At 40.1% G+C, this 14,883-nt stretch overlaps 1 long non-coding RNA gene across 1 annotated transcript; it reads left to right on the forward strand.

The window, feature by feature from the left end:
- Nucleotides 1-12,026: 12,026 nt before the first annotated feature.
- LOC122174888 lies at nt 12,027-14,328 on the forward strand. The gene is made up of 3 exons (XR_006177250.1): nt 12,027-12,066; nt 12,195-12,345; nt 14,224-14,328. It is a non-coding gene; the product is annotated as an uncharacterized LOC122174888 (long non-coding RNA).
- Nucleotides 14,329-14,883: the final 555 nt, after the last annotated feature.

Consider the following 14,883-nt stretch of genomic DNA (forward strand, 5'->3'; position numbering starts at 1 on the left):
GGCAGAAGAAATAAATTGTCGTCACTGCCAATGTCACTGCCCTCCCTTTATTCTCAGGCCCTGTACTGAGTGAATTACTTCAGCCCTGCCATTGCTTGACGTGGCTTGGCATGTCTCTGTGATCCATACACAGGAAGCCAGCAAAAGGCTTGAAGTATATAACACAGCCACACCATAAAGTATCTTGAAGCTTCTAGAGATCTATTAACCACTGTCATTTACAAAGGACTGGCTAGTGTGCTGTGTGGAGAATAAGACCCCAAACTGCTACAATAGTGATGTAATTCTCTCAAGTTTCTGGATGATGACCAGGGCTGACACACAAAAAATCCATGTAGATCTGAATTTGCCCAGTCACTTGCAATGCAAGATAGACAGCCACAAGGCTATGCACAGGTTTTCCTGTTCAATTATTTAATTAATGTGTCATTTACTAGAATACCATTTTCTTGCAGGAAGATTGCAAGTGAAACTCGGTTCTGGAAGAAGCCTGCCAAAAAGTTGTAAGAAAGGCTGTTTATACCAGAGTATTGAAGCAACCACATTTGTAACTAGAACTTTTGACTGAAGTTTCGGATGAAATCTGCACAGAGGTTGTGCAGATGTAAAGCATGCTTACTTCAGCTTAGTTTTTAAATTTCTTCGCTATTAGTTTAAGTAAAACTGACAACTGCTCAAACCACAGCAGCTCTCTACAGGGAGTTGAACAACCAATTAAAAAGCCAATTTAAATCAAACCAATGCAATTTCCCTTTATAGACAAGACGAGAGTATGGAAAATTCAGGCACAGAGAGATACAGAGAGCACTAATGAGGAATTCTAGGTAAACAAATGACTATCATGGATATGCAAGGGGAGAAAATAGGATTCTCAGTAGGCAGAAGGAGATAACAAGAAATGGAGTGCTCAAGCTTTAATTAAAGATTTCTGATGCTTCTGAGTAGGCCCTAAATGCCATGAGGATAGCCTCTCTTCTGATGTTTCAGTGTTTCATCAGCCTGCTGACAACTTACTTGTGTCAGGGTACATGGTACCAAAGTGGTGGGTTGTAAAATGAATGAAAAAATGTTCAGCTTTTTCCCCTCAAATCTTGTACTGTTTTGTGCCATCCGGTCTGCTATTGTGAGACCATGGTTTCCTGTATGGAAGCTGTCACCACGTAGTCTTCTGGACTGGATTGCCATTTTCTTCAGCTCCAGTTTCTTCCCCACACTCTTGGTGGTTGCAAAGACTTTGGGTTTTTTGCATCAGAGAGTGTCCTGTTGCAAGTACTTACATGGTTGTTTCTCGGAAGAACTCTGAGTCACATTAGTTAATCAGATGAAGGAGCTGAAAGGAACAGCAAAGCGAGTATTAAGTAGAAGAAAATTACATTTGGTTGCTTTTTGTGTGCAATTATACTAACTGAACTGTTGGTGTAATGCAATAAAGGTATCTGCAGAATTGTATTTTTGTATTAAGCATCAATTAACACAGTGAACAAATGGCTTAGTACTCTCCTCCTCAGCAAAAGAAGCATTCTGAAAGTGATAGAAAACGTTCAGAGATGGATGGGTAGTGGGATCTCAGATGATGTAGGCATGAATTTCTTTATTGCAGTGTTTGCACTTGCTTTCTCTAGAGGATTAAAAATGGCAAAGGTACAGTACTGAGAAGCAACACAGCAAAGTTAAATTGGAATTCCTGCTCTCTAGAGTTAAACAAACCATTGGAATAAACAGATTTTAGGCTTAAAATTTAAATCTGCCTTTACTCTTTAAAAACAACAGTTTAAACTGTGCAGAAACTGCTATAAATCTGAGGAAAGGTTTTGAAATAATTTTGCTGCCTCCTCCTGACCTGGTCTCTGTTATCCAACTTGTGTTTCTATTACCCTTTGCAATTCTAAATGAGAAAAAAAAATCCAAAAAGTTATTAGTATCTCCCACTAAGCAGCCTTTATGGAAATTAGTTTTCTTCATGCTGCTTTGTTAGTTACTGCTTCCTGAATGTAGCAAGAAACAAACCGTTCTCATCATTGTTCAAAGCCAGCTCCTTGCCCTGTTATACTGACCACAGAAAATTTCCTCAAAGGATGCCCTGATGGTGTTTCCTTTATCTAGATGGACATATAAGAAAATTCTAAAACAAGAAAGAAGTTATGTATATTTATATGAAATGGCACTGAGGTGTGATCTGATATACATTCGTAATTGCAGCAGCTCTTGTTGAGCTGAAAAATATGTCCAAGTCTTCCATTGCCTTCATCAATGGCAGCCAAATGTCACCAGTCTCCTGTTACAATCACAGAACGGCCTGGGTTGAAAAGGACCACAATGATCACGTAGTTTCAACCCCCTGCTGTGTGCAGGGTCGCCAACCACCAGACCAGACTGCACAGAGCCACATCCAGCCTGGCCTTGAGTCAGCTTCTGACTTCCTTTATGGGTCAGATGTTTCAAAGGAGTTTGTGAATGCTTTTACAAACAGATGAAGGAAGTGTTCTGCTTGTCCATGGCATTGTGTTCATTCACAGCTGCCTTAGTGAAATGAAGTCCCTGAGGGACAATTAACAGAATTAATTGCTTCCATAATTTTAGCCACTGGGGTTTTTGTGCTCCCAAAATGGTAGGCTTTATAACCCTTATTCACTCTTTTTTTTATTTTTATTAATTTAGTGGAAGTGAGATAGCCTCTTGCCTGAATAGAGGTCGTGGCAATGTGTCCCTAATAGTGCCCACACATAGTTATATTGCACTGATGCATTTTGCCACTGCTTTACTTTAGATTCCAAAAGATGCCCAGCACCATGGTGCATAGTTTGTGACTTCCTCAAATCACAGGAAAGCTTTGGTTTGGAACAAGTTGAACCTTGGTTCAAACCAGCTTAATTTAACAAATGCCATTTAATACATTTAGATCCTTGAGGTATAGCTAAAATGCCAGCAGCTGTTTTGTGATGTGGGGTTCATATGCAGTATATGACAGTCAAATTGCTTTCTATGTTAGCAGTACAAATGCGCTTTAGGCTTTGTGCCTCTGTTTTCTTTTCTTTGCTGTTTGTTGTTATTTGCAGCAGCGCTGCCTTGGGCTGTGAGTTGTATCAGAGCCTCAAAATAATTAATCATTTCAAGTCTTGTGGGCTTTTGTTCTTTTTCCTTTGCTTGAACCAGGCATCCATCCCCTTTGCTGCAGCTGAAATCCAGCACTGTTAATTGCTGTGCATCTTATGTACCCAGCCAAGCAGTGCAGAAATGAGAATTTTTGCTCTAAAGAAGAAAATAATTGTCAACATATGTAAATATATCAGTAAATCTAATTGGGAAGAAAAGTTGGGAAGAAGGATTTTTTTTTTTTTAGTCTATTTTAATAGGGGTAAATGGCATTTCTTGCACAATATTTTTTTTCTGGGTACTTAGCAGTGTGTTGGGAAGCATCCCAGGCAGCTTGAGGAGGGCAGGTGTGTGGGTGAGCAGGCAGCAGACCAAATAGTTCTTTGCCAAATTTCCCATGAAAGTGGGCATTCTATCAATATATAAATTATTCACTGAAATGTAATTCCTGAATTCTGAATCTCAATTCATTTATTTTTTCCCCCTACACTAAGCAGGCATTTCCAGTTCTTAAATCCAGTTAGCATCTTGCAACTGCCCATGGCAGAATCTATTAGGGACCCTGCATTTGGCTTCCTGTTAATTTTCACCATGGGAATTCTCAGCTGTTTCTGGAAATCAGGCATCTGTATGTTGTATGAAGTCAGGCAAAATTCCAAAGCAGTGCCAGCAGTGCTCCCCATCACACACTGCGGATTGAAGAGGCAGGGCCATGCAATGTGCAATGGATCGTGGTTGTACGCGAGTGGGGAAAAAAAGAAGTGCTTCTCAGCTGCCTGCTTAAGGAGTTTGGGATCAGGGCTGCTGCTGTAGTCTTTGGAGATGAAAATAATGCTTCGGATGGAATTAGGGTGAGCTGCTGTGCTGTGGCAGGCAGCAACACATTGAAGTCCTGAGCTCAAGAGACATGCTGCAGTCATTTTGAGAATCAAGAGAAAATCTATACATTACAGGGAACGAATGAGTGGTTATTCTTGCTCTAAAAAAGAACAGTTATTCTTACTTAAAAAGAAATGGTGGGTTCTCTAAGGTAGGGAGTACTTTGAGTCTGTTTTAAAACCGATTTAAGATTTTCGGCTACTGTTGTTTCTGCAGATTGAGGATGAGATTTGTGAAACTTAAGAGAGAAGAGGAAGGGAAATGAAAGGTTTTTTATCTGTATCCAAAATTGTAATTGAGGCCTATCTGTGCTATTCATGTTGAAATGAGGGGCAACTTCTTCCCATGCTGCATTCTATTCCATTTAATTCAGCAGCAAAGCTGTTAGATGTTGGAATGGCTTCTGGTATAAAAAATAAAAGTGGAGATAAACAAGAGAAAAACTACTTTTTGCAGGTCAGAGCAGTAGTGACAAATGAGGATATCATGCAATACCTGACTGTAGGCTTTTACTGAAACCCTTGTTCCCTGACATCAGCTGCAGGCAGACATCACTTTGGCCTGGCTTTTTCCAACTGTTTTGGTTGGGTTTTTTTGTGGATGTCACCACAGCTCTGCTGCTTCTGAAATATGTCTTCATTCCTGCCCACCATCTACATGAACTGAGCAATTAGATATGTTTGCTTGCACAGAATGCAGCAAGTGCAGAACCACGTAGGCTTTAGATGCAGTCTTGCATATTCCACTGTGTCAATACAGCAGGACCACTATTGAAATCTAAGATAATTCCTTCTGTGCTCAGTCATCTCCAGGCTCCTTATGTCACACCTCCAATCATAGCATATCTCTGGCTTTTTTTTTCCAGATCTCTTGTGCTCTGCTTTAAAAGTCAAATTCAGAGAGCTTAGATGAACATTCACTAATCTTAGATCACCAGCACGGTTTGGTCTTATCCTGATATTGCCTGTGCTCTGGAAGAGAGTATCTTACAGGCTATTGAAGAAGCAGAAAATACCAAACATTTTCAGTTCAAGATTTAGTGGCATGATGTTTACAGTAGGAGGGCATTTTTCTTCTGTTCTTTCAGAGCACTGCGCTGGTTAAGGAAACAGAGGATCATTACAAAGCATTTTGGAATAAGATGTAGTTAATTGATCCCCTGCCCATGGTACCCAGTGAGAGTCAAGAGCTGCCTCTTGCAGGTACAGCCATGCCATGTGTTGCACTTGTGACAGTCTATAGGTACTTCTGCCATGTAAGCAGATAACTAAGGATGGAAATTTGTTTAAATGGAGTAAATTGTAAATGCAAAGCTTAACCATAGCAGCAGTATGCACATGCTGCGGTCTGTGTTAGGTTATATCCCTTTCCATTTTCCATATAATTCTCTCATCTTTTGGGTATGTTGTCCTCTTGAAGGTCACCTGCTGCTACCATTGGGAACATTTTTGATGTTTCACCAGAGACATCCAAATGGCTTCTTATTGTTCCAAGCAAAGACATTTACCTGTCTGCTTTACTAAACATATGTTTCAGTGCAGGTGGCTTAGCCCACTGGGATGCTGCAATGTTAAATTGCTGTGATAGCTGACAGAAGGTGTCTCATCTTCCATTCTATGTGAAATTTCACTTTGTTTTTGATGATGGGTTTTTTCATTGTTTTTTTTTTTTCTTTTTTTTCCCCCAATAAAAATAATAAACATAAGTAACTTTAGGTATAAGACTGTAAGTTATTTGCAGAATCAGAGCTACTGAAGCATTTTGCATAGAACCTTCAGGCCCGCTTGCTTTCTTAGGTGCTTTCCCTTCTTGCCTGTTGTTCATGAAGGGGAGTGTACTGGTGTCTGAGGAAGAGAGGGGAATTATTCCATTTGCTATCTACTAATTTTAAGACTTTATATAGCCATCCATTGCTGAGGGATTTGAGAAAAAAGTAAAATAAGTGCATCTATATACAACAGTACAAAAGTCCCTAGAAGGTCCTTGGAGGGTGGTCTTGAGGAGAGGTGATATAGATTTTGCAGTAAGACGTAAGAGCTTATTCTCTCAGCAATGCTTAGATAGGGAAGCTTTCCTAAAGCAGTTTTGCATTACTTCAGGAGCTGCCAGGGCTCAGTTATGAAGGTTTTTCAGAAGTACCAGCCACTTTATTTCTTGCACTACTATCAAATTGTTTGATCCATTTTATGCATTGAAAAATGAATTTAGTCCGTCTCCAGGATTAGTTTGTGAAAACTTGTGGTTGGCTTTACTACTGTGTTGCCTTTATTTCTGACAGGTGAGCTGCCACAGCAGCAATAATGGTAGAAGTGCTTGCCTTTCTTGTCCAGACACTTGTTCATTATCAGTTCTGGACCAGGGCTGCTCAGAAAATAGTGTCAGATACCAAGAAGCAGAATCTAGCTAATGTTCTCATTTTCTGAGCTAGTTAGTTCTGAAAAAGCCTGCATATGTTGTATTGCAGTAGAGAAGGTTGGGTGGCAAAATGCTACCCTTTGCCAATGCTAGAAGGAGAATTGGCTGACCCAGCATCATTTATAAAAATAATATTTTCTTTAGACATGTTCCAAGTCTTTTGCCTTTAATGGCAGTTTATTATACTGCCATGTTCTCTGTCAGTAGGATGAACTCCAATAATAGAGTTCATTGGATTGTGTGGATTTGCTTGTTAACAAATATGGATGATAAATCACACAATGTGCACCAAAAACTGCCCAGTCTATTAATTTTCCATCTAGAGGTTAGTTTTGATTACGAAGGCAATATTTCCTTATTTATGATCCAATATGTTGAGGTAGGTATTATAAGAGCACTGTGATCTTGCAACATGCTGGCATCATGTATTCAAATTAAAATTCAGGTTTGTGAGGCACAAATCATCAAAGCCATGTTCTAGAAATCTATTTGTACTGAGCTGGTCTTTCCATCTGATGAAAAAGGCTGCAATGGATCTGCATTGATTTACTTCCAAAGATCTGAACTATAACGTGAAGAGCTGTATGCTTGTTCTACAGACCAGTTAGGTGTTCTGACTTCTGAAATTTAACTTGAATCTCATCTAAATCATTATTCAAAAAGTTATCAGTTTACTGTTATGTTGTACTCACTGAGAAATGCCGTATTTACAGGCTTTTATCTAATTAACAGCTACTTTCCCATACAAAATAGGTTCAATGGTCAAATATAAACATGAGCTGAAATGGCTAAAATGCACACTCTTGAAGTTAGTGCATTTTACTTCTGTTCTACTCTGTTATCTTTACCTTTTTGAGCCTTAGAAAAAGTAGCATGGTTGTAGCAGTTTTGAGAAGTTTTAGATGAGAAGCTGTCAAAGCTGTACAGTGTTATTAGATGTTTGAAAGAATTGTGCAAATATTTGTTCTGGCTAAAACCTCAAGGGCCAAGTTCTCTTGATACTGCAATAACAAAGAGTGGATGAAGAGCAGAGCAGCTACTTGATCTTTGTGTGCTCAGAGCATGGTTTGCCTACGTTCTCATTTCAGATCACTGGCTGTTCACAACATGTGGTGCTAGTGGAGCCTATGGCCCAACACAGAGCCAATGCAATGATGCCTACAGGAACTCCAACCTCAGTGTGATTGTCGGAGCTGAGGGGATTCTCCAAGGCATTCAAATCTGGAGAGTACCAGCAACCAACACATATAGGTAAGGGAAACACCTGTTGCTCTTATAACATGTGTTTGTGTTAGAATTTCTCCAAGCTGTGGATACGTGCTAGACGTGTATGTGTTGTATTCAGAAATTTAGGCAGATCTACTTCTCCTTGATTTTGTGATCTCCAGTCTTTCCAGTTTTAGATTTGTTGTCCAGCAGATGCTACTATTTGGTGAAATGGAGAAGAGAAGAAACAACTGTCCTGAAGCACATAAATATTCAACCTAAATACCTTAGAGGATGGGAGAGATTTATAAGTAACTGAAAAGTCAGTATTTGACCTCCCTGAGCCAAGGTCAATGCATCCTATATGCTATCCATTGAACTTTGGCATCAAAATCAGTTTTTCTCACTCTACATCTGATATAGGAGGTACAACTCTGTCAGCTTTTCTTACAGGACAGATTACATCAGCGTCTGCTCTGTTTTGGAACTAGATATAGTAGGTTGAGTCTGTATGCCTATCAGCACTGTAGAATTGATTTTGGAAGCCAGCCACCAAAGTGTTAGGCTTTGACACTGAGAGTTAAAATGCTTAAATCCCCCTACAGAGTTGTCCTTAAAGGGACATGATCAGGTACAATTTAATGCAACTTAAGCTGATTTTTACCACTTTTCTTTTCCTATTTTTGCTCCTGCTGGGAGGAAAGGTGCGGAGCTTAGCCCATTGTATCTGAGTAGCAACATCAAGCCATAACATGCACCATTTTGTCTCAATGAATCAATGATTATCTAGTGTATTTTTAATGCAGCATTCCCTATTGAAACTAATGATAGTGTCATGGATTTTGAAGCAGAAAATTCTAGTGTAGTCTTTGGGCAAATTTCAATTAAAACTTACTGTCACCTTCTCTGTTGTTGTTGGGGTTTTTTTTGTTGTTGTTTTGGTTTTTTTTGGTTGTTTTTTTTTTTTTAGTCTTATTGAAAAAATATATATACTGGGGGTAGGTACCAGCCTCTAACAGAAGTCTGCTGCAAAGCAGTTATGAGAAACTGGCTAGGTTAGGCTATGCTCAAGTTCTGCTGGAGTGCCTGTTACCAGAAGGATTGATGATAATGAAGAAAGCGTTCATGATATTTTACTCAACTGTCAAAAATGAGTTGCCTGAGGTGAAAAGAATTTTTCAGGACCAGCATTCAGTAAATAAGGATATAAAGTATAGCCCGAAAGAGAAGAGGCAATAAAATTACAGTATTGTCAATTCTTTAATATTGGAGGCCAAGAAAGAGCCAAAATTTTAGTGCAACTGTAGGCTGATTTTTGCTACGCAATACAAACCACGGGTGAAATGAGGCTCCTGCAGGAGGGACGTAAATATTTAAGGTCCTATAAATGACCTAACAGGCTTTTAGTTCAGTATAGATAATAAATGGCTAATATCATTAACTAGATGACATTCTCTTCTGTGCTTCCTAAGGCTGCTGTAGAGAATTCACAGCCTGAGGAAAGGAGGCAGCAACTGTGGACCTAAATTATCTTGACATATTCCTGATTCAGAGCTGCTGGAGGAGCAGGAGGGACCCCCACAGCATAGCACAGCTCTAGGAAAACATCAAGTTGCAATATCAGCAGTAGGCTTTCCAGAGTCTAAATCCACAGCCTGTATTTAGCTTTCCCTTGCAGGCCTACTGCACTGCGAATCCTGCAGGTCCATCTGCTACCCATCTCCAATTTATTTGACCCAGAGATAAAATCCTCCAGCTGGCTTTGGGCTGTTTAGAAAGCTGGTGTGGTTCATCAGCGCGTCTTGCACTGTGTAATGCAGCACAGTGAGTTACATATCTAGTAATTGAATAAGCTGAATATAGATCATGTGAACACAAGGCAAAATATGCTTTATTAACTCTCAGAGACAGAAAGCTTAACTTTTCACAAAACTCTGCTAACGTAAGCTTACCCCACAATCTGTGAAGGCCTGGGTAGGCTGCACACACTGTACACTGCTTCATTTGAAGTTTGCATTCTTATATGCTCCAGTGCTGATGCAGACAAAGTAAGCTGGTTCAATACCATGAGGTGAGCATTGTATAATAATAATAAAGTTAGGCAGTGTAAAAGAATATTTTTTCTATCTAGATTGTCTTCAAAGCATTCAGAAGACTTTGTCATCCAACATCTATGCCTATGATCAACTATGAAGAAGCAAGCTGTAACAAATTACATTTCATCCATTAACCAAATTTATTCATTTTTTAAAGCAAAAACCTTTGGTCTATTTTTCTGTATGATCATTTGGTGTCACTTCCACAATATTCATTTCTCTTGTCCCTTCTTGTAAGGTAAAACAAAAACACAAGGCTGTGCTTGTACTGTCAGTGCCCTATGCACATGCTGCTCCTTCCTGAAGTTTTTAGGAAGATATGCTGTGTTTTGCTTATATCTTCTCAGGTAATGTGACTTTCTTCAAGGCCAATGTGGTTTAAGTGTATCCCTCCCATAAAAGAAAGCCTTGCCTAAGGAGAGGGATCCTGCTCTCACCTGAAGTCAAGATAACCCATCCATTTAAATAGCAATACACATTTTAAATATGGAATGGCTGTTTCCCAAACCTGCCATTTATTATTTGTTTGCAGCCTTTGAATGAGGCAGAAATGGGTTTTCTCAAATTTTGTGATATCATTGCTTATATGCAAGATCTGTTTATGCACAGAAAAATATGGCCCTAATTGCAGCCGATTAACTGTGCCAGCTTGCTGTGCCTGACAGCGCACTTCATTAAGCATTCCAAAATTCTACAGTAAATTTAGCTCAGTCTTCAGGTTCATGCAGTGTCTGCTCAGGGGAGCCCAGTACTGTGTGTTTATCACTTTTTCTGCTGGCTCCAGTGCAGCCTTACTGAGAAATGATTGCTTTGGTTACCGAGAGTGGCATGAACACAGTCGTGTCACGTTGCAAGGATCTAATCTGCTTTATGAGGCACTTGATGCTCCATGTTTGCTATGACATTGAAATTGCTTCAGGCTGGCTGCCTCGTAGTGGTGTCATAAGGTGAGTTCCTTTCGGGGCAAGAGCTAGCTGAAAGTGAGCTGGTTGTTCCCTGAGGGAGGAAGCTGCCTGCCTGACCTGGTCAGGGTGCTCATACACACTGAGCTCTGCTGGTTTGTTCTGCTTTCAGCCTGCAGGACTGTGCAGGGCAAAAACCCATCATGTGCTAAAGGATAGGAGTTAAGGAGAGCATCCTTACTGGAATAGGTAGGAAGACAAGGAAAAAATTTGTATCTTCAGCCTTGCATCACTGTTTACACACTCCAGGTTGAATTTTACTATTTCATAGAAATAGCTGGGAGTCACTGGAAAATCACCTACTTATTTCAGATCTAAACTGAGCTAGCTTGGTTTGCCACCATTCATTTGCTGATGAAGTCAAGTGACTCTGTCTTTTGTTGCAGCAGAAATGTGTGTTTCATGATATTTATGACATGCTTTGCAGTCTCATGGTAAAAACTGCTTCAAATGTGTAAGATGTTTATGTACATAGAAAAGGAGAGGGAGGATCTGAGCAGTCCAATTTTTGAGTATATCAACAATAGTAAGGACTTCTGAATCTTGAATGCTTGGAATAAAAGTCCAAGTGCCTTACCTGAGACCGCGGCAGCCTCTGCGTGCAAACTAGCTGCTCCTGGCTGGAGACAGTGTGATGTTCATGGTGACTGTGAGTTAAGCCAGGAGGCTTTTGCCTTCCCTATTTACTGCCAGTAGTGTGCCCATTTATTGTTTTTCATTCTGTTCCTGGAAATTTGAGAACTGTTTCCCATCTGGTCTACTGTACTGGGACCGGTGATAATCTGCTTTCTCAACTTTCCCCGTCAATATTGTGCAAAAGGTTCTATTTAGCCATATGTGCTGTACTCATTAGTTCTACTGCTTCTGATCTTTGCAGCGCTCACTGCAAACCTCTTAAGGGCATGCCTTCTGGGAAACAAGATATGTTACATATACTAAAATTTGAAACTACAGAGACTTGTGCAGTGTGTCCTCAGCAGTGTGAAAGAATCTGTTTTGCAGCTACCCAAGTTCATAGACTCACACAGAACAGACGACTTCAGTCTTCAAGCTTTTTTTTTTTTTTTTTTTTTTTTGTATTTAGAGTTGTCAGGTCTTTGGGGCAAGGTCCTGTGACACTGTGTACAGTTCAGGTGTACAAAGCACTCAGTGCCCATAAGTCATTGATATTAGCTTCCACTCATCCGGAACAACGCAGGTACCACGTTTATATGGGAACTGCTGAATCGCAGCCTGAACCTCTGATTGATCACCTGAGCCATGGGAGCACAGGTGAAGGCAATTCAGCTGTGCTACCAGAAGGGGTGGAGCCTGGCTGCACCTCTCCTAGACCTATTTAAGAGCTGGCTGCCAGTAGGGAAGGATCTTATCTGGAGATCTCTCCTCTGGAGTTTTGCAGTAAGCCCAGGGTGCAGGTAAGCATTCTATCTATTCTCTTTTTGTTATTATAACCTGCTGAGCCAAACTCTCTGGTTTATTTCATAATTATAACGTCTTTATATTCATTGATTATATGCACGTTCTTGTGTTTGTTTTCCTGCAGCATCTCAGGTTATGGAGCTGCTGGTGGGAAAGGAGGGAAGAACACTATGGTGAGATCCCATGGCGTGTCTGTACTGGGAATTTTTGACCTCCAGAAGGATGATACGTTGTATATCTTGGTGGGACAGCAAGGAGAAGATGCTTGCCCTAGTGTAAGAGATTGTCCTTTTTGCTTTGTTGTAATGCTTACAAACTGGTGGAATTTTGTCTGTTTACAGAGATAATACTATAGGCTTCTGATTAATCTGTATATCTCAGAGCACCTGTGTGGATTTGCAGAGGGAGAAGTCAACCCTGCCTTCCTTTCCTCTGACTTCACAGAGCTTTGGCTTTGCTCTGCTGTTCAGTCCAACCCTACAACTGCCACAATACTCTGCAATGGGAAATACCCACCTCACAGTGCCCATTTGTGTTTATTTTCTGTGGGGGATTGGGAGACACGAATGAATTCCTGATGAGACAGCCCTGATTTTCGTGGTACTAGCTAAGCATTGCTGCAAATATCTAGGTGGAAAGGAGCAACTTCTGCCATTTGCAGTACTCTGTTAATCTTTTTAGTATTCTTCGGAGGATTTGGGATTAAGAGATTGTTATGAGTAGAACTAAGCCTTATCTGCTGAAATTTCACCTACAGGTTTGAGCTGGGCATTTAAATGCTCTGTGTTTCTCAACTTTTAGATGCCCGGCATCCAGGAAGTGGAAGTTTCTCCATCTGTTAGAGCAGAGAAGGTTTGAAAGATGCAGACAAGAAAGTGGGGTTTTCAAGGCCATGTGCTGAAATAAATAATGTTAAACCTGGAATTACACGCATCTACAAACAAACCATAAATATGAAGCCTCTTTGAAATAAGAAGTGCCCTAACTCAAACTTCCATCTAACATCTATAACTAGGGCATTCCAGCTCAGTGTAATATATGGAGTCATTAAATTTCAGGTCTCTGTAATCTCAGTGAGAATTTATTGAGTGCTAATGTAATTCTTTCATTGAAGCAGAGAGATTGTATTGACTTGTAGAAGGGACCTTTACTAGATTGGATTGTAATCAGTTATGTCTTCGCTATGAAGGATTTTTTTTTTTTTTAATTCAGTTGTAATCTAGTGGCCCCTCTGAGTCATTGACTTTGTCATCATATTAATCATCCCCACCCAAGTTCTGGTCAATTAAGAGAAGGGTAAAGGAGAGGGGTTGTTTTGCTCCATAGACAAGTCCACAAACTCTAAGTAGATGACATTCATTTTCTGGCGCACTGTTTTCTGGTCAACAGAATAGTTTGTAACTTGAGGAAGATGCTTTTATCAGGTCTCCCAAAAGGAAATACATATGTGGGAGTAGGTAGAAACATAAGTTTTACTGTACAACTGTTTGTGCGTTTTTTCCTTACAATGTCATTAGCTTAGTGAGTAAGGTGTACATAACAAGACAGGGTTACTCGGGTGAAACCTTTAGAAAAAAATAAGCAAGAAGCAGAGCTTGTGACTTACAAGAACTCAAAGCAAAACCCATCTTTCCATGCACTTAATGCCCCAATTTAAAACCGAAGCAGGAGTTATCGTTTTGTTTTGTTTTTAGATTGTAGTCCAGAAGCACTTAGAAACAATGGCTTAATGTTGTGTTTGAAATAAGTCAGTGAATTCAGTGATTTGCCTGATGTGGAAGGTTCATTATGTTTGGAGCTAAATGGTGGAGGGAAAAAAAAATGCTGGGTAGGAATTGTGGGAGTTTCCTAGTTAAATATTTTCTTTAATGTTGTGTCAACATTGCAGTTGAAGGTGGGATAGCAGTTCTTTTCATAGGCTTTGAACATCCTAGCTCTGGTAATTGCAATATTAGTGCTGCTGGATTAATCTACACTGAGCTCATTGCTACTGTGCGTGCTATGACTATTTAGGTTAGCTCTGGTACATGTGTGAGCCTCCAGTACACTTCAGCTCTTGATAGACATGGTTTGAGAGGGTTGAGGGACGATAAAGCTTGTGTGTGTACTTAGAAATTTATTTTCAGAATTCAGCCCTGCTCTTCTGTTTGCAGACTAATGACGTTATACAGAAAGTCTGCATTGGAGAGAACAATGTGATTGAAGAGGAGATACGTGTGAACAGAAGTGTCAATGAATGGGCAGGAGGAGGTGGAGGTGGGGGAGGTGCAACTTATATATTTAAGGTATGGAAACATAGTCTTTGTGCACCTTCAGCATGAATACGTACTGCCAATTGCCTCCAGTATCACAGCCTGAAATAGCTATTTTACACACCTGTGAGAAAGGGACCACAAAGAACTCTGGGTGTCCTTCATTTCCAGATGATAGAGAGGTGGAGAGCAGAGATGGCTTTTCACGTGCTTTAGAATGGCTTCATGGTATTGCCATGCTCACTTCAGTGGCTTGGAATTGGCTTTGCAACGGTTGGAAACAGATTATTTTTTTTTCAATGCAAACTAAGATTCTGAAGCATAATACCTACAGCAAAGGGCGAATTCCTTTTTATTTGAATATGTCATTGTAGAACATGAGACTTCAGCTAGATATGTAACTTAAATGATGTAACAACAAGAAAAGCTGAAGGTAGTCTGTATGTTTTTGTATGGGCAACTCTACAGCTAGAAGCCACTGATCTGTACTGTTGTGCCTTGTCTGAGATGATACTCTTTCCAAACACCAGTTTCACCCTGGTGAATAACATGTTTGAACAG

The sequence above is a fragment of the Lagopus leucura genome, unplaced genomic scaffold (assembly GCF_019238085.1).
Source record: "Lagopus leucura isolate 7727_CA_CO unplaced genomic scaffold, USGS_WTPT01 Super-Scaffold_73, whole genome shotgun sequence".
Classification (NCBI taxonomy): domain Eukaryota; kingdom Metazoa; phylum Chordata; class Aves; order Galliformes; family Phasianidae; genus Lagopus; species Lagopus leucura.